The 14553-nt window shown below is 40.7% G+C and overlaps 1 protein-coding gene across 7 annotated transcripts in view; it reads left to right on the forward strand.

Moving 5' to 3' along the window:
• Positions 1–3816: 3816 nt before the first annotated feature.
• The window catches only part of daam2 (dishevelled associated activator of morphogenesis 2), a 101602-nt gene continuing 90865 nt past the window's right edge, over positions 3817–14553 (forward strand). For all 7 annotated transcript variants that reach the window (XM_072366029.1, XM_072366034.1, XM_072366031.1 and 4 more), the window contains exon 1: positions 3817–3967. The gene's annotated coding sequence lies outside the window, so the exon portion shown is untranslated. The remainder of the gene's footprint in view (positions 3968–14553) is intronic.

A 14553-nucleotide genomic window follows, 5' to 3' on the forward strand; every position in this document is an offset into this window, starting at 1 on the left:
CTAATTAATGTCCAAAAATAAGTAAGTGAAGATAGAGGAATTCATTTTGTTGTAATCTAAGCTGCATTTTTTGTTTTATATTGTGTTTCTAGCAACTACAATGTCACCTCTTTGCCTTTTGAACCAGCCTTGGCAGAAATATGATTGTGTTTTCTTTGTACTTGTATAGTTTTGTGGCATTGTGTTTAGAAAAACTTTTCCAGATTCTGAACTGGTATTAAAGTGCTTTACTAGTATTTTGAAATGAAGTTGTGGGATTCAGAAGTGGGGAAAAATAAAAGATGGTCAAATAAAAACAGTAGAGGCAAAGATATTTGGCCACTTGTCTATGATATGGATAAAGTTCCAAAAAAACCCACTAATAAACTTCCCGTAATGATGCTTAATAGGATCTTTATTGGACCCGTCCAATAGCCCACGCCTCTTAAAACCTTGATGACAGACAGGATTTGAGAAATGCTTTTTAGAAGAAAAGTCAAGTAAACTGATCTTAATGAGTTTTGAAATACAAGGTTGGATACATAAACCTTTTTTTCATTATTGCCGCATTTTTACCCACATTTCTTTGGCAATATGCTAAGAGATATGTTAGCTTGTCTAGTACGTGTGTGCGTTGTTAGTGGACATATGTGAATTCAGTTAACAGCACTGTGTTCTCCCAGACACCCCTGAGAAATCGAGGTGTCAACTGGATCTTTCACATCTGCAGCTCTGTCAAATCAAAAGTGTCTCGCAACAACCTGGCTCCTGTCTGACGGACGCTCAGAGAATCCTCCTGTAACTGAATCTGTTAGTCTTGGCTTTCTGCATCAGGCGCGACAGTTTCACATTATTAGAATGGTTTGAGCTGTGCTCGAGTCGTCCCTCTGGACTTTTACTTGCAGGATAGAGGAGCCCAGTGGTTTTTAAGTCTTCTAAACATATGGTTAAAAGTATGTCAAGTGTGCTTTAACAAAGTCTGCGCCTCGATCTGTCCTCCACTGGTCTCTTTGAGGTCAGTGTAAAACCTGGAACAACTACCTCTGAGCTTTGGACACAGAGTCTGACTTATTGGGTTTACTGGAAAAGTACTTAATTTGTGGTGGCGTCACAAAAGACAGCGCTTTCTGTGACATGGTGGGCTGATTATATAACATTACATGTCATATATTTGTGTTCCAAACAATAGGTTAATTAAGTCTGATCTTATTTCTGGCACAATCTGAAGCATAACATGAAGAAAATATATACTTGTGTGTATGAATTCTCTCAATTTGGAGTTTGTGCAAAAAGCCAAAGGCTAAAGTTACTGACTGTCATTATCTGACATGAATCTCACTCCCCTATGATATACTATCCGATCTGGATTATAGATTTGACTCCCCCACCTCCAGTTTTGCAAATTGAGGAGATTAATCGAGGCCTATTTCTTGCTTTTCTCCTCAGGGTTAAATCACTTGCTTCCACTGGATAATGTCATTGCAGCTTTGACAGGCCAAACCGCTGAGCCACTGGACAGCTTCACTCTGTCTTTCTACCCCTGAGAGATGGATGCCCACCTACTGTGGCTAATTTCTTTCACTCTTGAAAGCAAGTGAAACCATGCACAGTTAAGTTATGAACTCACAAGCTTTGTATGAATATTTACAGTTACATTATGGAGGCTATCACCTGTTTCTTGAGTCCAGACAGAATTTAGAGATGCAATGACCTCAACAGCCCTAAACCTTACTAAGACATGTGACAGAGGAGGATAATAAGAACGTTGGCGCTTGTTTTGGCCTAATAGAACAAAGGCATTTGGGGAATTCCAAACAATGCAGCTCTTTTCCTACTTTCATTTTGAAACCTAACATTCACAATGATGGCTATTGGGAGCCTGTCACTTCTTTCAGTTGCTGTCTAAATGATTGGAAAAAAACTTCCACCTGGTAATGGTTATGATTAGGTGTTAAAAGTACATGGGCAGGTTTAGTAAACTGTACATTGTTATGGATATCGCTGGTTAATACTCACTGGTTGCAGTTCCTAACATGTGACGAGACTCTGTCCTTTCCGAAGCATTTGTCAACCAAAACATTGTCATTTCACAATTTGTAACTCTGGATTGGGAAGCTACAACATATTGGACATGTGGTGAAATGGTCCTCTTTTACTTTTTCTTGCAAATCTGGGCTGCAAACCCACGTCCCAATGGCTGAAAGTTCTGCTGGTAAATTCACTATCCACCCACTCTTCTTCTTTCTTAAGAAAACTTTGTGGTTTGTCAAAAGAAACATTTGAGAATGATATTTGCCTCTGTTTGGAAACGCTCATCCATCCATTTTCTATAACTGCTTAATCTAATTCAGGGTCGTGGGGGGGCTGGAGCCTATCCCAGCTGCCATTGGGCAAAAAGCAGGCCCTGGACAGGTCGCCAGTAGAAACACTCACATGAATCGCTTCCCCCTTGTCACCTGTGTGGGCGGTAGTTTAGAGACGGAAAGAATAAGTAGTTATAAATATATATAAGTAGTCACAGATTTAACTTTTGACTATTTTCCTTTTGTTTTCTTTATTATTCTAAATTGTACTGAAGTAATATTTTCATTAGGTGCCCACATTTATATAATCTGTGTGAAACAAGATGGTCCTCTTCAAAAACTATGTCTTTCTTTCACCTCATGATACTTTCACAGAGGAATCATACAAGTTTTTGGGAGACACTCGTCTTTACTGTATCTATATTAATTGTGCCGTTAGTCTTTTTAATCTAAGTGTCTCATTTAAATGTTATATATAACATTTAAATCAATGTAACTGCATTACTTTGCATGTTGAAATACACACAAAAAACAATAGTTAGTGTCAAAGAGACTAAAAAATTATGTCCAGACTGATAATCAGTTGCATGGCTAAGGTATTAAAACTACCTTCATTTCCACATCCTTTTTGTAATTATTACAAGTTTTTGAGCACTTGTGATGCTGTGGTTCTTTGAATCATTCTGTAAAAAGCTTGCTATTACTATCTGGGCTGTTGTTGCATCTTGTGGAATTATACAGGCTTGATGTGTTGACAGAAAACATGGCTCTGATTATGCTTTGGTGACTTGCCAGACACAAAACATGACCTTAACACTTCTTCCTGGCGACCATCACACAGATTTCAGGCTCCAGTTTATCCATCTGTGTGAAAGATCTAAGACTTCACAAAGACAAAAACCTTTCTCTTTCCAGGGGTTTATTTCAGGCCACCTTAATCACTCCTCTCCCTCATGCTCAGACCTGTTTACTGACCTTTCACTTCTTACTGAGAACATATATCACTCTCTCAGCACAAACATTACAGTCTGGTTTGTTTTCATTCTCAAACCTGTAAAATAAGTGTTGATGTCCACTTTTGAGCCAAGGGTCAAAGTGGGTGCCCAGAAATTGCAATTAATTAGGGATTACAGGCTGTGAGGAGATCAAAATGCAGCTAGTCATAGTGTTTCTTCATATTTCAGGGGGATAAATGCTTGGCAGCTAGGAAAGCAGGACCTTTTCTTTATGTTTAGGAAACTGTGATACCCTATTTCAATGCCAAACATGAAAGCTGCAGAACATTTTGCAGTGGAAACAACATTTCTGTTTGCAGTCACATGTAATATGTATGCCTTTGCATCACTAGGTTGCTTCTTTGGTTATTTAGTGGCAGCAAATGATGATTTAGAATTATTCAAAATAAATAATGCCTCCTGTTTTGTAGGTTATGGTTTTGACAGCCATTCAAGAGCGCGGCGGCTTTAAGAATGGAGGCGTGGTGCTGCTGTTTTGACCGACTTGTCAGTCCCTTCACTCGCCACTATCACTCAGCTGAATGAGCAGGCTCGTACGGTTAACACAGGGGATCGGCTCTCTGCTCTCACCCCGAGCTCAGACTCATTTTTGGCCACATTTGCGTGTTGACAGCAACAAGGGATTATTATAATCGAGCAACAACTGTTTCTACGCAAAGACTCTGTTAGGTAAGTTTAAAATTTCTCTGCGTATGGATGCGAGGTGAACGGTGTTCTGGGATGGCTCTCCCCTCAGATCGCCGCGGACGCACACTGCCATCGGGTAGGAAATGTTTGACTCGCAGATATGACAACCCGATCGTTTTGATACGGGTTTTATAAGAAAATTGAAGCATCACTGGCAATGTTGAAGGTGAAAATGAAATAAATGGCTGCTTTGCTACTGAAGATTCCAATTAAGATCCAGCACTAGATTTGGAGCTTTCGAGAACGCTGTATGCATTAAATATTAGATAATGCAAATTATTTATTTCTCACTAACCCACCGTTTCCCATCAGTTAGGCAATAAAACGTTATAGGCCGCCATTAGGGGCATATTGGTTAATTTATAAGCACTTTTGCGCATGACAGTCTTCCTCCACTAAATAAATCCTCAAACAGTAGCCTTTATTTATATATGTATATATATATATCTCAATGGACAGATGTGATAAAATGATTGACAGAAAGGAGCCTTCGCATGCTGCTCAATGCATTTGACCTCGATATTATCCGTTTACGTTCAGGGCTGAGTAGACACACGTTAGTCCCGCTGAGTGTCCATAGAGGGCGCTGCGCTACCTCAGCTGCTGTGTCATCCCAGTGCCGCTTCACCGAAACCGCAAGAAACGTCTTTTCATGACAAGACTTGGTTTGTTGATGTGATTTTCGTTTGTAAGAACTATTTCCTTCTTTTATTTTTTTTTTCTTGAATAGCTTTTATTTCAAAGGTTTTTTTTTTTTTTTATACATTAAGCAAATTGAAAGCTGTATTAAGATTGGTTGCAATTAAAGTAGTTTAGTTATCTTTTTTGTAAGAGATTTTCTCAATCTCAGATCATAAGTAGTTACTTTTTGCAGTGAGCTGCAGTTCCCATTTACATGTCTTCAATTTGGCTGCAGGAGCTTTTCAGGTTCTGTTTTACCCAGCACATCAAAATATTTCTTCCTGATAAAGAAAACGGGTGTCTCCTCCTCATAACATGACTAAATATCACAAATGATTGTGGATGTCTTTTTTGAATTGTAGAACGTACAGTTGTGATTTAAAAACAATAAAAAGTTATTGTTCTTTTTTAAAGCTGGAGTTTTAAGCCAAACACTTGGCCCCTCGAGGGCATCCTCACCCCGTAAAGCTTGTGCTGCTTGTTAGTTTATAGGATGGGAAGGCATCAAGAGCTGTTTAATCTGACTGAACATCTGGCAGTGATGCAGTGCTGGGTCCTCTTGGCCAGTTGTTGAGGCTTTACAAGCACAGCAGCATGCTAAGCACAAAATGATCCCCTCCTCCTCACCCACACTGCTTGGCCTGAGGAGTTCTTAACATTTGCTAGATTCCCCTCTACCAGATCAGGACAGTGCTGCTTCCGGATCGTCAAGTAAATCCACAGTTATCCTCAACTGTTTGGCCATGGCTCAGAGAAAGAAGAAAAATTTTGTAAAAAAAAAAAAGAATCAAAGAGTATTATGGATGAATGGGTTGAAATGGATTATGACATAGAAATGACATTTTAATCATGCTAACCCAAAGGGTAAGTAAGTGGCTTGCAGGATTTGTCCATGCAAGGCTACCAAAGTCATTTTTAACAGTGTGTAATGCACATACTTTGCAGGCATCAATAGGCTGTCCACTGAACTCCAGTGACTTGTGTTAATGGATGCCAGTGATGGATGGATTTATTGAAAAGCCCTGCTCTATAGCCAGCTGTAGAGATGCAATCCACTGAGCTTTTAATACGCTTTAAGCTGTTCTCCAGGTTCAGCTGCGTGTTCAATTTCACATACAAAACTGGAATATTTGTACATTTACTCTCAAGTCAGACAGGACAAACTTCTCCAGCATTTTTCCTGGAGTATTTTTAGGTCCAATGTTTTGACCAAAGCTTACCATTCATATCCAGCTACCTGTGTGTTTTCAGAGGGGAGCGAGGGGAAGAAAAATAATTCTTGCATCCAAGAGTAACAGAGCCTCTGGGCTGAGGTGTTCTGCTTTTGGCTGTGGCCCTGCTGACTGAGCAGAGAGTGTAGGACTTCTGGTTGTGTGTGTTTGTTTCTGTGGGTGGAGGGATGAGTGGGTGCCTTGCTCAGCTGTGTGCAGCCCCTCATGAGCTTGAGTTGTACCTGGTCTGCCACAGGGAATGGTGGCCAGCAGGGGAAAGACCGGACCATTGTTCTCTGTGAGGTTCACTCTTCTCTGACAGCACAAGATGTTTTTGTTAGCAGTTAATTCTGCTTTTTGGGCTGCAAATTGAGAATCTGGTGTAGCAGACAGAATGGGACAGTTGCTGAGCCACCCTGAAGGTATGTAGCTAGACAAAGGATGGGATGATACTCCACTCTTTTAAATCTCTTGTGATGGCTTTTATTGGAGGTGCACATCTGCAGCATATTAACTTATTTGCTGTATGATTCGACAGATTAAGTTTAGATTTAGATGTACAGCACATTGTATATGGTCCAAATATAACTTTTAATGAATCAGCATGAAACAAAAGCCAATCATCACTTCATTTAGAAAGCACTGACAACCCCATGTGAAGCCTCACAGTTCATCAACAAGCAAGTCAGTGGCTCTGGCCTCGTTTCGCCTCATAAAACTTGTCCTAAAAGTTGCCAGCAGCTGGCTGGCCTCTTCTTCTGTTTTACTCCTCACTCATCACATACACACTAACACACACTGCACACATAAGGCTTTGCGCTAGTCTGTTCTCCAGCCCACTCTTTGTGTAGTGGATAGACAGGCAGCACGCCGGCTCTCAGTATCTGGTGCAGACCTAAGAAGTCTGGGAGTAATTAGCTGTGAGGGCATAATCCCGTACCAGACAAAATGCTGCGACTGGGGCACCTCCCTCTTTCTATCCTCCCAGTCCCATCTCTTCACCTATTTTCTTGTGTCTTCATTTGTGAGTAACTGTGAAAAAAGTTATTGCAGAAGGAGTCAGCTGTGAGCACATTTACTCTTAAATACCTATGAAGTTCAGTGGGTTTCAGGATGTACAGATGTTAACATACCTATCAAACAAGATAAAAAGCACAGAAATTCCTAAATATCTGAGGTTTTAAACTTTAAAACAGGCTTCACTTTGGACTGTAGAGCTGTGTGACTAAAATATAAAGTGAGGGACAGAATGGGATACAATTGCATTCGGATTCAGTTTAAACATTTAATTTCAGGATATAATCCTTAATTTATTTCTATGATGTGAAATTTAAGAATAATTGGAAGTTTTTTGTTTTTTTTTTAAATTTCAACTTACCGGTATATCTATCTAATCACAATCTAAGAGGGTCAATGGTGTGGTGATGGGTGGCTGCAACAGGCTCAGGTCAGTTTCTTCCATACAGTAGTCAAGCTATTCTCTGCTGTGAGGAACTCCCGCATAACAGGAATGTTCCTGGTGTGCCAAAGACCTTTTGGCATCAGATCAGCCTTGGATTTACCCAACTGCGAAGTGCTGTGATATGATCTTAATGCACATGTAGTCGTATCTCATATTAGTAATTTACTTTCTCTTTCTGTTCTTTGCAATGTTCTCGTGTCCCAGTCTAACGACGTTGGTTTGTGTATGCGGTTACAAAACTCTGTGTGAATCTTTTTGCTGTAGTTGCTCAGAGAAAAGCAGCTTGGGTCCATGTGTCATATCTCTTTTGTTAAGGAGGAAACCTCCTTGTTTAGAGAGATATATATGAAACAAATCCGTGCAGGACACATTTTTCTGACTTTCATCCTCCTCCTTAGTTTGTCCCTTTACTCCCATTCTCACCACATACACCCACAAGCTTCAAATCTGAAAATGAGATGTTGCACAATAATGTTGTTAATTAAAATCTTTTCCTATGAAATGTAATAATATCTTAAATTATCCTCAAACAAAGAACAAAGTTCTGCTCAGTGTGGCTTTTGTTGTTTTTGGAAACCGTAGATTGCTGCCCTGACTAACCGATTTATATGAACGTATTTCCACCTGGTATGAATATGACTGGTATAAATTAAAGGCAGTTTAAGTGTCGGTTTCTCCATGCATTGTTCTGCTTCTTGGAGGGGAGTTTATGGCCAGAATATAGCTTCATGATTAGTTTTTCAGTCATATCGGGGCTAAATGTGCAGGGAGCAGGTGCTCATGTAAGATTGCCTCTTTAATGTCTTTCACAATTATTTACCCATGAGTGGGAGTCATTTAGCACAGGAGGTGATAGAGGTTGAAATGTCCTAATATTTCTTCGGTTCATGACAGCCTTCTCTCACACTGTGGTCAGTTTCCTTTACCCTTTGCCCTCCTCCATCCTTCAGACATCCAACTCAATACAGTGGTTGTTTCAGTCCACTGTCTCCATGTAGTCACAGGCAATTAGCTCCCGTCAAAATAGGCTGCAGGAAAGTGGGTTGAGACTCGGGCATCCAAACCCCTTACTCTTGCCCCTTGGCTAATATTACCCTGAGCTACTGAGAAAGGGCCAGATAGGTTTTGTAAGTAGAAGGAGAGGGGAGTCCATTTGGGACCTGTACGCGTGCTACATCACTGAGCACAAAGCAGCTCTTTCACTTGGGATCCGGAGCACACATGGAATCGTTTATCAAACCTCCAATGCGTCAGCCCAGCCTTATTCTCTTGGCTGCAGGTTTCTCCTCACCTTTACATCTTAAATTCACTTTGCCTCTGAAATCATGGTGAAAAGTGGCGCCTGGAGATATTGCTCCACTGCTTTCTTTGGTAAAAAAGTGCTTGATGAATGCCCATTTAAATGCCTTTACTGTATTTAAGTTCCTTAGATTTACTGTTTGGATCTTGTGGTCAGTGTATACCTATAGTAGAAGTTCTTTCGTAGCAGTGCCTGTATTCACATGGGACCAGCTGATATCACATTATTGGCATTTATTGCAGTCTTTGCATTGTGGATGTATTTCAGATAAGGTTATATTAATTTAAGGTCTCGGTTTGCTTCCCTTCTCTTGAATTAATTAGTATCAATACAAGATTGTGGAAGCAGTACTCCAGCAGTAACACAATGCCAGTGTGACATCATCTGCAAGGACTGGACTCTAAACTGCACAGCTGGGTGTAGATAACAGAGCAGCTTGGATGTTTATTTTTTCCCTCTCTGCATTCCAATGTCTTATTTATAATGGCCATGATATCCAGCTCTGGGGGCTACTTCTATAAAAGGAAGTTTGAAAACTTTTGCCGACCCACACAAAAGGAGGCCTTCCTTCCACATCTTCTTAAGATGTAACCTTTTAGATTTTTAGTGGAAAGACATCAATCACAAATGAATGGTGAATTTGGCTTTGGTCATAAGTGAAGAGCTATATGATGGATGTTATTACTGAGAATACTGCAGTAGGGTTTTTCTTTGGTGTCTATTCAGTGCATCCACAAAGGATTTAAGACTGTGAACTTTTGAGGTTCTGCTTTTCTGTCCTTATTGAATAAACTTGTAAAAGCTAATTGTAACCATAAGAGATGCAGCTCTTTGAATGGCAGATCAAACCTACGTTTTTGTTGAGGCTTGACTCATCACACATGTTGTAATGGGTGATCTTTGACCTGTAACCTTATCAAACTGTCCGCTTGGCCTTCGAGGAAACAGATTTTGTTCAAAGAGCTTCACATTATAAGCTGGAGATTTAATTATCTTCACATTGGGGGAAGGGTAGTTAATAGCGTTCAGCATCTTACTCTGCAGCTTTGTTTTTCCTGATGACAAAGTTCACACATTTCCTGTTTAACCTATTCTCCATTGCCAAACTGACAATAAGGCATTTGGCTTAATTGTATAGAAAATGTGGAACTTCCTAAGAAAAAAAAGAAAAAATGTTTTCACAGTGCTTTAAGTCTGCATTCTTGCAATTGGTCAGCAGTGGACAACTACACTTTTTGCAATAAAGAACTATGGTTGCACAGAAGCTTATAAGGAACTGGTCTCCATTGCTAGTTTTAAGTGTTCTTTGGTACAGCATGATGTTCATTTGCTAAATTTTGCTCCCATGTTGGACTGTCACTTTTTCTTCAAAGTTCAAACATCTGAAAAATAATTATAGTCTCTAAGTGCTGCTGACAGCAGACTACATGGACAGATGAATCGGGCTATAAGTGGTTTGCCTTGTGATCCAGCACAGGGTTCTCTACTGCCAGCTTGACCTAATTCATGCAGTGATGGCCTCTCAGCAAAATAAGCTTATGTCATGCTTGCAATGTTGTTATGAAAATAGAGGAAACTACTGATCAAAGCCATCCAAAGAGGATGTCATTGGAAGTATTTTGGATTTTGTCTGGTAAATGGTGTAGTAACTAACAAAGATAAGTCAATTTGTGGACCGTACCAAATGGCCATCTTACTCTACAGATCTCAAAAAGCTGCAGGCACTCGCCACCCAAGTAAGGCAACGGCTGCATCACATATAAGCTAGCAGTCAGCTCGAGCAGGACCTTTGCCAGAGGCTTGTAAAAATCCAATCATCAACAAGATCGCAAGATTAGTAGATGTGAAGCTTCAAGATCTCATGATGGAACTGGTGCCACAGTGTCATCATACACAGCATGTGACAATATTAAGATGACTAAAGGATAGGACATCTGCTCTGACCACAGGTGGAGAACCACAGATCTTTATGTGCCAGTTGCAGCTCATTGCATTTTACATTTGAATACATTTCACAAATAGATTCCCGTTTATTTCAAATTCATTCCAACTTTTTTTTTTTTAATTTTTGAAGCCAAAAAGATAATAAATGCTCAGTGTTCTTAGTTGGATCTTCCTTTTGGTCATCATATCTAGTATCAAAATTAAATATGACAACAGCTTAAAAATATCAAACCTGTGATTTGAAACTGTAGTCAACAAACCAGCTGATGATGGTGCCCAAGTTAATTTTTATATTCCTCCTACTGGTCTGAATTCTCAGTCCTTGAGTTTTTATCTTGCATTGTTGATCCCCAGGATCAAATCCTCCCTGAATTAGCCTAAACTCCTCAGCCTTAACAATCCAGATGTCCTCAGTGGCCTGACACCCTATTTAATGCGCAGCAGATGGTAGTTGTAGCACTGGATTTTTCTCAAAACAGATTACCTTAATAAGGTCATTTACTAGTGATCTGTGTGGATTCGGCCAAATCTTCAAGTGGAGGCCCACACAGCCCTCTAGGCTTCTAAAACTGTCTTAAGGTTACTCACTGGTTAAATATTCTCAGAAGAGTGTTGAGTCCTGACTTTTAATGTAGATTAGGGCCTCCTAACAAGAGATATGGCCTGGCATGTTCTTTGTGTTATTGTAACTATCAGATCTTCTCTCCCCCCCCCCCCCCCCCCCCCCCCCCCCCATCTCCTCGGTGGATGAGGGTCCTTTTTTTTGTGCCCTGTGCTGCTCTGTTTGTGTTTGATTGTGGGAAAATTTCTCCACTGTCCGTGAGAGTCCTCCGCTCTCTGGACCGGCTTTTCCCTTGGGGTCCTCTACACTCTGAGACACCGAGCCCCACCACTGCTCTGGGGCCCTCCTTGTCTCAGCAACCCCTTGTGGTAACAAGAATTCATTTGCTGTGCCTTTTGACTCGCAAAACCAATCTAAGATATGTGTATGACCCTTTCCTTCTTCTAATTCACAGGCTCGACAGCACGGTTTATCTTTTAGCTATAGCTTGAGACATTAAGGCTTTTCACCACATTCATAAAGAAGACTGGCAAAAAGAACTCCCCACCAATAAATCACCTCAGATGGGGGACTGAGATTGAGACGTGGGTCTTGATTTGCTACAGTTTTGAGAAGAGGCCAGGCTGTGGCTGGTTGACTTTGGCTGCCTGTGCAGAGTATGCTCTGGCTCCAGAGCTGGATTTTGGCCTTGATATGTAAAGTTGTATCTTAAAAAAAGCAGTTTTGTTAATCAAACTTGTCATTTGGTTGAGGTCTGAATGAAGGAAGTTTGTGTCTTTCTATATTTAGATTGTAAAGTTCAGTTGACTTTAATGCATTTAGTTGCTGTTGGCAATGAGTTAATTCCATTTCCACATTTGGATGCTGGTACTGGTTTTATTTTCAGATCTGTGTGGGATTCCCCTGAAATACAGGTTATGTTTCACCAGTTCCTACTCCACAATCACTTGCTTGTGTTTTGCTTTTGTGACTGTGCCCAACAGATAAATATTCTGTAGTTTACTGAAGATAAAACATGCTGACAGATAGCCAAGCCTCCCTGCTCAATCCTCAATTCAATTTAAGAAACCCTAATTCACTTTACTGGTGTGACCAATGGATTATACTCAAGTGATCTAAGGCTGGAATATTTAAATTTGACAAGAACATGACCTATTGTTTTCTCTCTAATCCACCATAGTATTCTTATCCTACCTGCATATGTAGGGGTTTGAAACTAGCAAAAACAACATAAAATGAATGACCAGTTGAAGAAAAAATAAATAGTTTCATATATGCATTATCAGTTAGAAACCTCCCCAGGGATCTCAGGCTAAAACATTTTAAAAGATCAACACCATAATAATTCACGCTCGAGTTATAAATGACTAAATTTGGCTTCTATATTTTCCCATGCATTTCTTTTCAGTCATGTAATGACTTTGTGATGTACTGCAAAGCCCTTAAGTAAAATGGGAATCTGTGACAGGCACTTTTACTGTGTGCTTCAGGCTTTCTCCCAGGTCCTAATGCATCGTCTGATCTAACTGCCATCGTATTGTGTTTGAGCTTTGAGATGGATGAGCCAAAGCAGTTAAGGATCCAGGAGCGGTTCTATCTTTTTGCAATGGAGTAACTAAGCAGAAAAACAAAGTTTGAACAGTGGACCTGAGCCATATCCTTCATCCCTCCGTAAAGTCTTTTCAAAAGCCCCTTTTTACCAAATGACAAACCGCTTGGTTGGCAGTTAGTAAAGCATTCATGAGTGGAATGAATGAGGTCCTGTCTCTGGAGAAGCTTGTCGAAATGGGGCCTTTTGCTTTTATCCCTCTGGAGAGCAGATTGATATCCGGCAGGTTTGCACTGGCAGTTCACTTCAAATGGACTGTTGAAAGGCAAGGCGTTTATTTGTGCCATATTATAAACTGTGTCCTTTTTCCAGATTTAAGGTCATGTGGGTGTTCTTCATCATCAGCAAGCACTATCAGTCCATCGCTTTTCCCCTCTACTTATGTTATTTGTACAGACACCTGTAATGGTAACCCCCAACTTTCCCTCTTAACCTCTGCTTTGGTGTTTTCCATGTGTGCACCATAGCTGACACAAACATCCTTTTCTCATCTCTACTTCCTGATGAATACTGATGAAAAACACAGGTACTTGTGTAGATTTTGGCTCCTTTTTCCTTTTTATATTTCTGCAGATGGAGAGGAAGCCTTTTATAACAGATGTCTGATATACACTCCACCATTCCCCTGTGGTAGATGTCACATGTGGACATCATGTGATTCCCTTGTACTGTTCTCTTGGTTGCTAAGATACTGCCCCTGTTCCCTCCTCCTTCTCTTCCTCTTTTGCATCATGCAGCAACTTCTCAGAGCAGTGTGCTGTTTCTCCTCTCCAACCACTTGTATAAACCCTCGGCATTCAGGAAGTGTGGGGGTAAACAAATGACAGGAGCCGGTAGGAGAAACTCAAATGACCCCAACATGTCCTGGCAACTGTGGAGAGGAGGTTATTTTGGGTCATGCCCCCATCTCCGTGCCCTTGATTTGTAAGGTTGGTCAACTGAAGGAGCTGGGCTTAGCTTATATTGATTTTAAGCATCATCACTGATTGCCAACCACTATGAAGCAATTTCTTTCCACATCTTCACAGTCGTTTAGAGTGTGTTCTCAGTGCTTTCAGTCCTTTTACCATTGTGTGTGTAAGTCAGTGCTAAATGTTTTTGTACACATTTTGGGTGTATATCTAGAAGATCAGGTGGGGCTCTTGCTTTTTAAAGACAATTTTCATACAAAAGTGTTTATGTGAGAGAAATGTAGACCTGCCAGCTGAAAAGCCAAGCATAATGGCTGTCTGGGTACACGTGTGTTGAAAGATTCATCCTGTGAGCAGTGAAGCGATGGTGAGATAACCCATAAACCAGCGCTCTGTATGCCAGTCTGGCTCATTCATTGGCCTGTATTAAAGCTGTGGGAGGTTGATATCTTTTCCAATACCTTAGCTCGATAGGCCATTTTTACAAAGTATCATAACCTGTATTTTTCTTCAGGTAGTGAGCCATCTATTAAATATCTACTTAATGTCCAGTCTTCCTCCATCATATCAGTTCATACTGCCATTGTCACCCCCACTGAAATGGCATTGTCAAGGAGCTGCAAGGATTATTTGTGACTGAAAGGTATTGTGACCATTGGACTGGAGGTGAGGGATTAAGGTGAGAGGTTAGCGCAGTGTCAGTGTTGCTTCGGGGCTTCCTTTGACCACATCCACTGGCACTGATGGTAGCAGTGGGGGGTGGATTAAAAGTACCAGGCAGACACTTCTTTCAGACATGCTGTAAATGCTGCTGTATCCGTCCATGCGTCCATTCCTGCCCACTCATTAAACAACCCCCACACACCATGCTTTGCTGACAAACAAAAT

Source organism: Leuresthes tenuis, unplaced genomic scaffold (genome assembly GCF_036924035.1).
Source record: "Leuresthes tenuis unplaced genomic scaffold, fLeuTen1.0.hap1 SCAF_15, whole genome shotgun sequence".
Taxonomy (NCBI): domain Eukaryota; kingdom Metazoa; phylum Chordata; class Actinopteri; order Atheriniformes; family Atherinopsidae; genus Leuresthes; species Leuresthes tenuis.